This window comes from Pseudochaenichthys georgianus, chromosome 2 (genome assembly GCF_902827115.2).
Source record: "Pseudochaenichthys georgianus chromosome 2, fPseGeo1.2, whole genome shotgun sequence".
NCBI lineage: Eukaryota > Metazoa > Chordata > Actinopteri > Perciformes > Channichthyidae > Pseudochaenichthys > Pseudochaenichthys georgianus.
In genome coordinates, this window is record NC_047504.1 from 8,937,213 (window position 1) to 8,950,254 (window position 13,042).

The 13,042-nt window shown below is 42.2% G+C and overlaps 1 protein-coding gene and 1 long non-coding RNA gene across 3 annotated transcripts in view; one reads left to right on the forward strand and one right to left on the reverse strand.

Moving 5' to 3' along the window:
• Window positions 1–13,042, forward strand: part of slitrk6 (SLIT and NTRK-like family, member 6) — a 114,761-nt gene that overhangs the window by 71,805 nt on the left and 29,914 nt on the right. The gene's annotated exons all lie outside the window — the stretch shown is intronic.
• On the reverse strand, window positions 2,117–7,348 carry LOC139435315 (uncharacterized). Its single transcript, XR_011644589.1, has 4 exons — window positions 6,961–7,348; window positions 6,037–6,169; window positions 3,427–3,506; window positions 2,117–3,086 (listed from the first exon to the last, which is right to left on the reverse strand). It is a non-coding gene; the product is annotated as an uncharacterized lncRNA (long non-coding RNA).

The following is a 13,042-nucleotide window of genomic DNA, read 5'->3' on the forward strand; positions in this document are numbered from 1 at the left end:
GTCACCCATAGGATTCTGCAGAGTTGCCGTGAAGCCCTTAGTAGGCGGAGTCGGCCACTAACGGCTCGACAGTGACGCCAGAGTCTAACTCCCGCCTTCTCCAAATAAGGGCAAAGAGGCGGTGCTGAGGCGGAGCCGAGGCGGGACAGGGCGGGACCTGTTGCCACCGAGCGTGACGTTCCAGACCTAGCTCAGGCTAAGAAGCTAAGCTAACATGCTCTCAGTAATAAGCTAACAACCTATGCTAACAACACAGCTTGCTGTCACTGCTCCTCGTTCCCGGCATATTCTGAAGGTAAGATACCCTGTAACTTTACAAAACTTGTCCTTTTGATTTAAATGTTCTTGAACCTACACAATACAATTGTTTTTTAAGTGCTTCACCGTTTTTCAAATATAAATGTCATTTAACTAAACTTTGTAAACTAGCAGAGATATGGCTAGTGTTGCGTGAATTAAATGTGATTAATGAAATATGACTGTAGAAAAAGAAAGGTGCTTTTATATTGATTAATTTTTTTACATTTATTTCAGCATTAAGCAAAAAGAAGATTGCAACCTCCTCCATGCCAAACTGCACAACCTGTAAGTTGATGGTCCTGGCTTACTTTACATGACTTCAGATGGTTGACATTACACACAAACATACTATACATATACATGTGTGCACAATTGTAGATAAACAGCACACAGTATATAAATATATATATATATATATATATATATATATATATAAACTGTGTGCTGTTAATCTGTTTTTTGAGGTTTTGCTCTCTTGTTACTTTTAACCATACAGGTGTGATTTCATAGTTATTTTGCATGTTATTGTCAAAGGAACAAAATGAGCAACCCTTTATACTTAATTTGATATTCCTCATTATCTGAAGCATTTGTTGCTCTCATTTATTTTCCTCCCATAGTGACTGTATGGATAATCGGAGACAGCTATGTCCGGCGTGGAGCCCAGAGAGCTACAGAGACCATCGGCAGCAACCTTGGCCTCGACCTGAGGGTGTGCTGGTTCGGTTGGGGTGGACTGCGCTGGAGAGGTGTCCTCCCTTTCTTTTCCTACTCCCTGTGAGGAAGAGCAGTCCGGATGTCCTCCTCATCCACTGTGGCGGCAATCACTTGGGGGATGTGCCCAGTGTTCAGTTGCTGAACCAGATGAAGGAGGACCTGCACCAGCTTCACCATCGGCACCCTGGCATGAAGATCATGCTCTCCCAGAGGCGCCGGTGGAGGGCTGGTGCAAATCCTGTCAAAATTGACAAGGCCCGGAAGTTTGTTAACAGTGTTATGGCTACTTTTGTTCATAGCCTAAATGGTGCCATTGTTGACCACTCCAACATTAGACATGACAGTCCTGGGCTGTTTTTGCGAGATGGAGTTAATTTCACCCCTTGGAGAAATGATATTTTTTGTAAAGTCACCAGCCAATTGCCTGAAAGACCACCTCCAAAGACTGTGAACTGCTAAAATGTCAGTATCACTGTTTTTGGATTTGGCCTTTAGAGTATGTATTCTAAGGCCCTTGCTAAGCCCAGACTGTCATGGCTAATGTTGAGTTAGATATTACATCTGTAGCCATAACAGTTAACATGGCTGCTCTTCCTCTTCCTCACATCCCACCCCCCCCTCTTCCCCCAATGGACTCTGCAGCTCTCCAGGCCCATGCTGGGCATGGCTGTCTGTCAAACCTTTTATTTTGTATTTGTTATGATGTTTTTTGTTATTTTATTTGTTAAAATAATTCTGTATTTATGTAAATATTGAAAATAAATTACATTCATATTTTCACTTCTTTTGTCTACTGCTTACTGAAAATGTTAGCTATCACATCCAAATGGGACTATCAAATGAAAGGATAAGCTTACCATACAATGCAGAAAACATTACACATTAAGGCTCAAATCTTTTCCCAAGCCGGAGCAGTCTGAAAAGAGTCCCAAGTTTAAAAACACAAAATCTTGACAATGAATACTACGCTGTCATTTGTCAGTGACAATGCAAACAACAGGAAGGTCTCCCCTAGTCCCATGTATGTTGGCATCAATGTCATAAGCATACCATAGAATGTAATTATGAAGTGCAATGCCCACAATCCCTACAGGGTCGCAACGTCACAGAAGATAATACCTTTGAGAGAGTTTCTAAATTGTTCAGTATGCAGATAAATATTTGTTTTACAATAGAAACATTTTTCTCCATAAATGTTCCCACATGTTGTGAGCATCAACTTTAAATCTTTTGTCAACAAATAAAAAACATCTTAATTTCCTTTACGACAACATTTTGTTTATAACACCACTACATTAACAATAAGCATAGGAAAATGATAACTGTCAACATTTAAGATTGTGCTTTTACTCTTTATTTAATCAGATCTATTTCACATTGAAAGTTGCATTTTATGAAAAGTAAAGGTTTCGAATCATTTTATGACTTAAGTACACTAGAACATAAATTAAAGATGTGCAACAACTGTATCAGTAATTCAAATGATATAACTTATGTACAGGGTTGGGAGGGCTACTTGCCAAAAACACAACCAGTAACTTCATGTGAGTATCAAGATATAAAAGTAATGTAACCTGATAACTTTCTTTTTCTTTTGGATTACCTCAATATCAAATGCAATGCAAATAAACACAGGAGAGAAGAAATATTAATATGATGTGTTTACTGAAATGTATAATATAATACCATAAAGCAGATTCAGGCAGTAGGTGTCGGATTCACAATGAAAGTATTATCCTACAGAACAGTACCGCTTCAGAGAAGAGATACAATTTGATAATTTTACAACAAGCACTATCAGCTCTTTTTAGGTTTTGAATAAGATTGTAATCCTGAGTTTCCCTATTATTAGAAAAGTCAAACTAATGCGATTACATATTTTCCTATGTAACTAAGGATTACACTTCCCTTTTTCTCTATACGATCTTGATTCGTGTTCGATGTAATCCATTACTGCCTAAGCCAATACAAGTCATCACTTTTGGAAAATGGTCTCAAGTTATAAATAATGTCTTTCACGTGGAGAAGACATCCCATTGGCCGAGGCGTTGCAACTTCCCTCAAGCGTCCTACATGAAAGAAAGATCACATGTTAGAAATGTGTGCACAAACTATTCAGTATGACCCGTCTTGGTTTAAAGCCCAAGTGTAAGAGTGAACAGAGGCGGAGTCTGTGTGTTGGCTGCTGCTCCCCAAACCAACATCCTCACAAGCATTGGCTGTTGGAATGTCATTACGCTCCACATGTGGAACAACAAAGGCTTCTTCAGGCGTGCCTTGTATCATAATGATATTGCTCTGATCAGCAGCAAGACTGTTTTCACCACTACCATGGTCGACATCTGCAACCTCCTCCTTGCTGTTAACAGTCGAACTAGGAGTGTCACTGACCTCGTCATTGTTACTCACCTGCTTCTCCTTCCAGACTGTTGTTCTTTGCTGAAATAGAAAATGGTGGGCACTGCAGTGTTTTTCAGGCATCTCCTTCCCTAATAAAAATAATAAACAAAAACACATAAAATAACTTTTTGAGGTCTGTAGATATTCAACTTTCTTTTGAATAATGTTGTTTTAAATGTAAGAGTGCATTATAAAAGACAATAGAGGGCCAACATGTTAACTATTCAGTTAATCTTTTCAACAATTACGTGTTTCCAAGATTCAGATTCAAAGGATTGATGTCCAGTGATGTACCTGAACGCGTTCAATGAACGATCGTTCATGAACGCGTTCATATTTTGGGCGAACGTGAACTGAACGTACTGTATTTCCGCTCGTTGAACGTAATTGAGAACGCGTTCATTCTCAGCGCTGTATAACGGCGTTCAAAAGTGCGTTCATTCTCAGCACTGTATTATAACGGCGTTCAAAAGTGTGCCAGATTTCATATGCCTTTCAGCCGAAAACCCAGTTAAAACACACCGTAAACAGGCTTCAAAATAATGCGGAAAACCACCCAATCTGGCAACAGCAAGCTGCCTGTGACGCGTACGCGCCTGTCACCCCTGGCTGTCGCACTAAAATATAAATATACTAAATATATCAGACTCCTCACAACAAACAATGTGGAACCGCGGAACCGGCGAGCATTGAATGAATGAATGAATTAGTATGGACGAAGCCGAGAGCAGCTGCAGCAGCACTCGCTCAGAGTGAGACTCTACGGCAGGGGTGGGGAACCTCCGAGTCCGGAGTCCGGCCTCCGGCCGTATACGGCCCGCGAGACAATTTGGTACGGCCCTCGAGGTAATTTATAAACACGCAAAAAATAAAAAAATGAAAGAAATCTAGACCGCAAAAAAATTAAACAAGCGAGTACCTGTTTTTCCTGGCCAAGGTCAGGGTCCTTGAACACAACACGAGCCTAACGTGTCATCACGTGGTATATGTCTCGACTGACAGGGGTGCAGTTCTGACGGAGAGCACCAGAACGCCACTCCAGCACTTCAGAAATTGCAGTACCGATAAGTCCATACACATGCCGCAGTTTCTGCGTGTCTGTGTCTTTAGTTGAAAGCCCAGTGGCGATCTGCTCATCTGTCATACTGATCAGACAGTCAATAACTGTGTTGTTATCATTAGCATCTGGTTAGCTAGCTATGCTAACGAATATAAGAAGCTTTGTCTACAACCAGTGAGGTAAAGGCACATCTTTATATGATCATTATAGTTATAAAAAAATAAGAGAATAAAGTAAACCGGTATAAAATACTATATGACAGTTATTAATAAAGAAGAATACAGTTTCAAAGGGGAGTGGTTTGTCAAATATCCATACATTAAAAGAAAATCTGCTTACAGTTGTGTTTGGGTGTTGAGAGATGTGTCCATAGATCTCCTAATGTTGCTCTCAAAGTGCAACAAATCTTGCCAGGGGAGCATGCCCCCCGGACCCCTCTAGAGGAGGTTAGGTCCCCCCCACTTAAATCATGTTCACATCACATGGATAGGAAACTAAATACATGTCCACACATCTTGTGTCCATAAATTATCTTTCTGTTTTGGTGGTCACGCCACACCCTGCACGTGCATGCATACGCGAGTCATGGTGAGATATCTGGATTAAGAGGTTGCTTTTTCTTTGCACAGAATGAAATGAATGGGCTGTGATTTTAGTTTTTTTAAGCAGAGGTCAATAACTTGTACGGCCCTCTGAGGATATTGTAAAAATTGAAATGGCCCATTAACATCCAGGAGACAAATAATAGCTCGCAGCAACGTATTGAAAAAATAACTATGAACTATAAATTAGTTCATTTTTGAAACCATGAACTTTAGTTCAACATTTTGAATTATGAACTATGAACTGAACTAGTTCATTTTAAAATGTGTGAACTGTGAACTGAACTAGTTCATGTAGAAAGTGAACTTTCCCAACACTGTTGATGTCATAGCACATAGGCTACAGTGTAGGAATGGCAATGCAAATCATCTGTCCCGAGCTCCTCCAACAATGCAACAGTTATATAAGACATAAAACAATAAAATAAATTCAAAATTAAATTAAGAATAATAAATTAGTGCAGGCAGAAATCTATATACACGTAAATATAATAAGACATATGCAAGAACAGAATGTAAAGATAAATATTGTATAGTAAAATTAAATCATTTTTTTTTTTACAGTGATAGCTGTTAAGATAAATAAGTTATAAGATGACAACAGATGAATGAATGTTGCTATTAAAATAACGTAAAAACGGTAATATAATTCATCTGTTTTTAACATAGAGTATGTGGGGGAAATGGCAATTCTCTATCTATGATAAAGAGTCTTTGCATACATTGAAGAGAAATGTGATGGTTTGCAAAAAAAATTCGATTTTTATGTTTCTATACTTAACTGGCAAAATCTTAATTTGGCCTTTAATCAAAAGAACATTACTCATCACTGATGTGCAAGCTGTGCCATAGCAATTATTTAGCATTGTATGATGTATAACATGTATTTAATTAGTAACAACAATTTACACTCACAAATGGAACCAAGTTATTTTGTTTTTAAAAAAGGATCTGTACCCATGAGTCCGTGCTGAAGGGATGACTCTCAAAGTGTGCACTGCACAGGCGAGAAGAAACGTTGGGGGTCCATGTATTCCTCCGGATGTTCAGCACCCACTGGTCCAGCCTGTCTGGATCACCGAAAGGAAACCTTTATTCAAAAATACATGAAAACCGACCCAAAGACAACAGGAGGGTTAATGCCATATTCACTTAGTAACGCATGAACAACTTTTACAAATATTTCTATATAGTCTGTGTTGGTAAATGTAATCTAGGTTGCACATTTCCTGCTGAAATACATGCATGGACCTACCAAGTTACTGCGTGGCACTTTGGTTTTGATAAAACAGTGCAGTTCCACTATATAAGCGTTACATTCATAATCAAACGAGACAATATGCAAGATAAATAGCTATTTGTTGTTATTCTTAATGCTTGTCATTCACACGTTAATAAAATAAAATAAGTACCGATACATAGCAGAACAATTGTGGCGATGTTCAGCTTAATAAGCCTTGTTCAACATCATTTCTTTAGCTAATACTATAGCGGGCTGCAGGCGAACCAAGTCCGCGTTTCGCTGCATTCCTTGATCTCCAGTTATAACGCCGGGCTCCGCCGCTGGCCGAAGCTAACGGAGCCGCAAAGGGCTAGCTACGGCTCCGGTTAGCTTCGGCGGCGGACTCCGGCGGCCACCACTGGGATAATTGGGTCCTCTATTAACATTTGCTCCCATTTAGCATTATGGGTGTCATAGCCATAGACTATAAAAGTCTTACCCAAGGCTGAATCATAAACTAAACTGTATATATATATATATACACATGTATAAAGGGGTACGTCCTTAGCTAGCTAATAAGCTGCATAACAAGCTAAGCTAACAAGCACACAAACACCTGCTAACGGGGTTAACATGTATAATATTATCATTTTACTCACCGAAAAAAGCTGAGAGTAGACTTCTTGGAAGTTCTGTTAGTACATTCAAGCGCACAGCACGACATCTTAATTGTCTGGTATATCACCACGAACACGGCTAAAGCTAAAGGGTTAAGTACAGTACTATGACTAACTAACGTTGTAGCCTCTATGGTTGTAGCCTAGCAGAGTGGACAAGTTGCTGTTAGCTGACAGTGAGGCATGTACGTGTCCATCAACGTGACCACGCCCTAATTAATGCAAAAACTTTAAGACCTAATATAAATAAAAGGGTCGCTTTAGAAAACAATTCACTCACAGATCCATAATCATGAAGGTGGAATCTAACTATATCGATAATAAAAATGTATGGAGCCAGGGACAGAAACATGTTTTTTTCTGCTGTAAAGTTGGGCATTTTAACATGGGGGTCTATGGAAATTGCTCCTTTCTGCAGCCATCGCCTATCGGCCAATATATGAACTGCAGTGTGTGGCACTTCCGTATTGGCTTCCCGGCTGTTCCCCAGAGTTTGCCGCTTGATTTAACCCCTTCGTCTTGATTTAGGGATTAAACACGCACATCCCTCGCCAGTAGCCCTTTTTCATGGAGTGACTTTGGCCGCTGTCTGCCCTGAGCACTTGAAAGCGCTGAGCATTAACCCTCGCCCCTGGCACATGATCAATAAAGCTTGGGAGTCACACGCACCCAAGCAGGCGTGCACGCACACACAAACAGAATCCTGCCTTCCATCATTGAAACTATTAACACCATGCCAAGATCGATCAGTCACCCCCGGCTCTCCCTCCTCCTCCATGCGTGTGCATGTGCTGGATGCACTTATGTGCACGCGTGTGACCATAAGTGCATTGAAGCACTCTGCAGAGGCATCCGACTGTTTTCCCTCACTTTCCCTATCATGCTTGACAGCTCGCATCCCTTGCTATGAGGAGGACACATTTTCAGCAGGGCCCAACGCTTGATAACATGCACGATCAAAATGTGCATGAAGGGGAGGGGAAATGTCCCTGCATCTGCATAGTTGACCTTTTGCAGAGAGGAGGAGGCTTCCGCAGGAATTCAACTGCAGGTTCACAGTGTAGCGCTCAGCAACTATCTCCTCCCCGGCGGTGCCATAAATGATGGGAGGCAATCTGCCTCACTGAGACGTGGGAAATGTAGTCATCTGGAGCGCAGCGGCGTGACCAGCTAAATGCTGCTAATTGATATGGACAGCAGGAGCTTCTCAGTGTGTGGGATTAGAAGGTGGAGAGAGCATGACGTGTTTCTCTCGCCAATATGGATCACAGCGGAGAAAATAAATAAATGATTCGACATTTATTTCCCTTCTTTGATCTCCATCAAACATGTTGTAAACGCATCCAGCTTCGAGACACATTAGTATTCGACCAGGCTTATTTCCCCCCTCGTCCAATGATTGATGTATCCTTTCAGCATGTACACCCCTGCTATCCACAGGGATGAATAAACCACAGATGAGCAGCATTCTGCGGGGAGTACACACACACATACACACACACACACACACACAGCACAATCATGTAATGTATACAGAGGCATGCACAATACACACTGGAACACACGCAATGCTCTCAAGCTTTGACTGTACCTTTTAGTACTTCCCATCAGTCACTTTGTTGCATCTGTCAAGGATGCTCACTTGTCTGGCAGCAGTGTGTGTTTCTCTATGCAGGGCCACCCCTTTGCTTTTAACTCCCCGCCCTGCGTCTACTCATTCGACATGCTTTACGAAACGCAACAGATACGAGACAGACAAGCATGACCGGAGAGATGCATGTCTCATCGAAGAGTCGTCTATTCGCCCGTGCTTGACAAGCTAATAGGGCCATTTTGTGACTGATAGGCGGCCATTTGCTGCCATTATGACCAGGCGTAAGTTATGGAGTTGATTTGCCCCCTCTTTTGTAGGGTAACGATACAAACAGGAAATAGATGCACGGGTGAAAAAGATACAGGGTCATGTGCTGGGTGCAGTGCGACATCAGGTCTCAATCTTTCTCAGTCTCAATGACAGACCTAATTGTGATCCCCTTTACCCACGGGCAGGCAATTTATAGGGTATTCACCTTGGGGGACTATTTATATATGAACAAGTGCCAGAGAATAGGCTACTTACTCCAGGGGGCATTGCAGTATGATTGACTTGCCTGGATGCTTTGCAGAGAGCCCTTTGGAGAGTCACCAGTGCCCTCTTGTGTCTAAACCCATCCCAGAACTGGCTGAACACTCCTTCAGAAATATATTTATTTGGGGTTTCACTCAAGAGACGAGAGCCAATGAAGTGAACACTTAAGAGTGCGCTTTTGAGTGAATCCGTAAAGTCTTCGGTGGTATTTGATGGTTGCAGTGAAATCCGAAACCTGTGTAGTTCGATGACCCGAGGGAGTCTTGCTGCAAATCTATCGCCACTGAACCGAACTCAGCAGAGAGCCCTTCAGATTCACAGTGTGTGCGTGTGTGACATTATTGCAAAGAGTAAGCTTTTACACAGGAGGAGGTGGGGCCGGTTCAAGCTGGGGTAAAAGGCAAATAATGGAGCGGCGGCTTCTGGTGACTCAGCAAGGCAAAGCAAGTTGCATGCTCATAAATCCACAGATACATCGACTTCTGTCTCGTGTAAATCGTTCTTTTCTATCCAATATCTTGCTTCTGCAACCGGCAAAGCGGTGCCAGTGTTTGAAAGGCAGCTTCCCTCCTTGTCGCAGTTTCCTGGAAACATGTGTATATCATGAAGAAAAGCACATGTTTGCATATCCCTGGAGCAGAACCACGTTTTTTTTTTCGTAGATGAGCAATTATTTGACGATAATGATCAGATTTAGCATGCCAGTTAGACGGAGAATAACCTTGTTGTGATGTTAATCCGTTTAAGTGAAGTTATTGTAACTAGACGTCAGTGCCACTGTAATAAGGTGGTTGTGCTTGCATGTCACGCTGCAGCCACGGGGTGTAATCAAGAGTTTGCATCTCATCTGTCTCGTCTGGCCCAGACTGTTACTTTGATATTATGCAAACAAGGGCACAAAATCCAGCTTCATGGAAGTTCAATCTTGCAAAGGGAACCATAAAACGCCCAGTGTCATGTTTAGGTAATCTGTCAAAAATATGGAGCCAATGGTCATAACAAAACAGACAGAACGATATCATTATTTACATGCACTATATACAGTATAGTAGGAGTTAATGATGGCATAATCCCAAGTAGTATTTATATTAATTCTGCATGACATGAAACGGCTAGAGGGAAATCATGCAAACAAAACAATCCTGCCAATTATTGCATATGTATCTACCGCGCTCTGCAACAGACTCAAACCACACGCTGCTTCCCTGTTGACAGCCTAAGACTTCATCGCACCATAATTAGCTTTGAGGTGGCGGCTGAATGTAAACAGATAAACTAATAAAATACACAGCAGCAGCTATAAAGAGCTCCTCTCTGACTGATCCGGTCTGTGGCAGGGGAAAGCTAGTGACTCTAGCGCTGTGCTTAAACAGAAGTTGTACAATATGTTCTGCTTGCTTGCGTAATTAGGTTGCATGTTTCTGTGTCTGAAGTGTGTGTTAACGCTGAGAGCCGGCATGTCTCCGTGTGGATAGCCTGGACGTGTGCGTATGTTTGTGCAGACGTTGAATCTGTCAGCTTGCATGTACCTATCTGTGTGTATGTGTGTGTTAACGCGTATCTGCGTGTGTGTACTTTTAGGGCAAATCACCTTCATTATAAATGTGTCTCATTACAGTAATGAGACGATTTCATTATCACTTAAACGACCTTGTCCCTGGTGCTAAACAAGGCCGGCTGTTACACACCCAGTGGGCTTCTTGAGTTGATTCGCAGCAAGGGGCCGAGCAGGTGGGCGGGCCAGCATGTGTTGCCAGCTGACATTTGAACGGAGACATCCAAGTGTGTTTGATTGTGGATGAGAGTGTATGAGATAGTTAATAGATTGGAGTTTTACTCTGGTCAACATTCTATACACAATTCAGTATTATTAGTGGATGTGGAAAGCTAGTACATCAATCCGCATATATACGCCCATGGGCGGGTTGGGTTGTAAAAATGTTTTTTCTAATCCTTTTGGCGAGCTCAGTCTTGATCAAATAAGAAAAAAAGCTATAACCAATGTAGGTCCAGAGTGGGTTTAATGAGAGCAACTGATAAAAGTGAACAGGAAGTGCGTCACAAAATGCCTCTTCAGTCATACAGTGAGAGCAGAGGGTTGAACTTGGCCCCATTAAGACCACATTGCAAACAACGTCGTCTGCCAACATGCTATATTATACAAGCACATAGCACATATCTCTGTTACACTGGCCTGGGTCCAGACCTCTGAATCACCCCTCGCTTGTTTAGCCATTCTAATAGGAGCGGAGTTGCTGCATTCATACCTCGCCCACTACCATCAGGCCAACACTAGACATAATAACCCTCACCTTTTGCAAACAGCTTCATAACAAACAGTATTCCAGGGTGGGTGAATGGAGTACAAATTGCATTATATAGGATGTAGTTAATGATATTTTCTAGACTGAACGCCCACTGAGATATGGGTCAAGACCGGTTAAGTCCGTCAAGCATTTCCCCAGAGGAGTATTGTGTTGTGACTTTGAGGGGTTGGTTGGGTGTCCTGCAATCTCGGGAGGTGGAACTTCTGTTGAGGCCTGGGATTTTTTATTCAAACGTCTATGTCTCTAGACAATAGATACATGAGCACCTTCAATCCCACTTTCTCTTTGCTGGGATTCACCTGGCTGCCACTAAGATCTCCTCTCATCCCTTCTCAGCACTCAATCTGTTTGGTGAGTGACCTTTCGTTGTTGGAGAGCTTATCTCCTGCTTTTAAAGCGCCCTGCACCCCTGATCTAATCCTTGGAACCACACACGCTACCCTAATCCCCACTCCCCGCAGTCCTCATTCACTCTTTGCTTTCACTCTAATTGTCTCCAAGGCACGTCAAAGCTCACAACGGTTTGTTTCCCTGTGTGTGTCTTTTTGTATATGAGGGACTTAACTGATCTGTTGGCATGTATGCATCAGCACCTCATCCGTGAATATCTGAGGCACTAAAGCTTGGTCCCAGTGTGTCAGCATGTTTTTTTATGAGTTTTAGCGGGAAGGGTCCAGTGACCACACAGCCATCAGGATGCATTTAGGAGGATTGCCCCTGTGGAGGAAGGGATCAGGACCAGAGTCAGAACCAGAGCTGCACAGGCAGGAGTCCAGAATCAGTATGTGTGTGTGCGTGCGTGCGTGCATGTGCAGCAACCCCAAGGGTAACAGTTCCTGGTCACAGTCTGTTGATGAAAGTAATTGCCAGTGGAGGGCAACCTGCAGCTGAGGCCCAGAGATGGTGTGTGTGTCTGTGCCAGTGTGTGCATGTGCATGAAATTCAAGGCTGTTGCTTTTGTCCACTGAACCAATACTCCAAACACACTGTGCATTTCTGCGTAGAAACATGCCCAAAAAAGCCAGGTTTGAAGCAGGGGGCAACCTCCGGCTCTGAGAAGTGAAGCTTATGCCGGTGGCTTCCACAGTGTTGGCCTAATGGGTGTGTCCATGTTTCCGTCTGTAACCCTGTGTTTTGAGTGTATGGAAAATGTATGTCACATGACATTTTTTTACAATTTTTCTAGATGTACAGTGGGGCAAAAAAGTATTTAGTCAGACACCAATTGTGCAAGTTCTCCCACTTAAAAAGATGAGAGAGGCCTGTAATTTTCATCCTAGGTACACTTCAACTATGAGAGACAACATGAGAAGAAGAAAATCCAGAAAATCACATTGTCTGATTTTTAAAGAATTGTATTTGCAAATGATGGTGGAAAATAAGTATTTGGTCAATAACAAAAGTTAATCTCAATACTTTGTTATATACCCTTTATTGGCAATGACAGAGGTCGAACGTTTTCTGTAAGTCTTCACAAGGTTTTCACTGTTGCTGGTATTTTGGTCCATTCCTCCATGCAGATCTCCTCTAGAGCAGTGATGTTTTGGGGCTGTCGCTGGGCAACACAGACTTTCAACTCCCTCCAAAGATTTTCTATGGGGTTGAGATC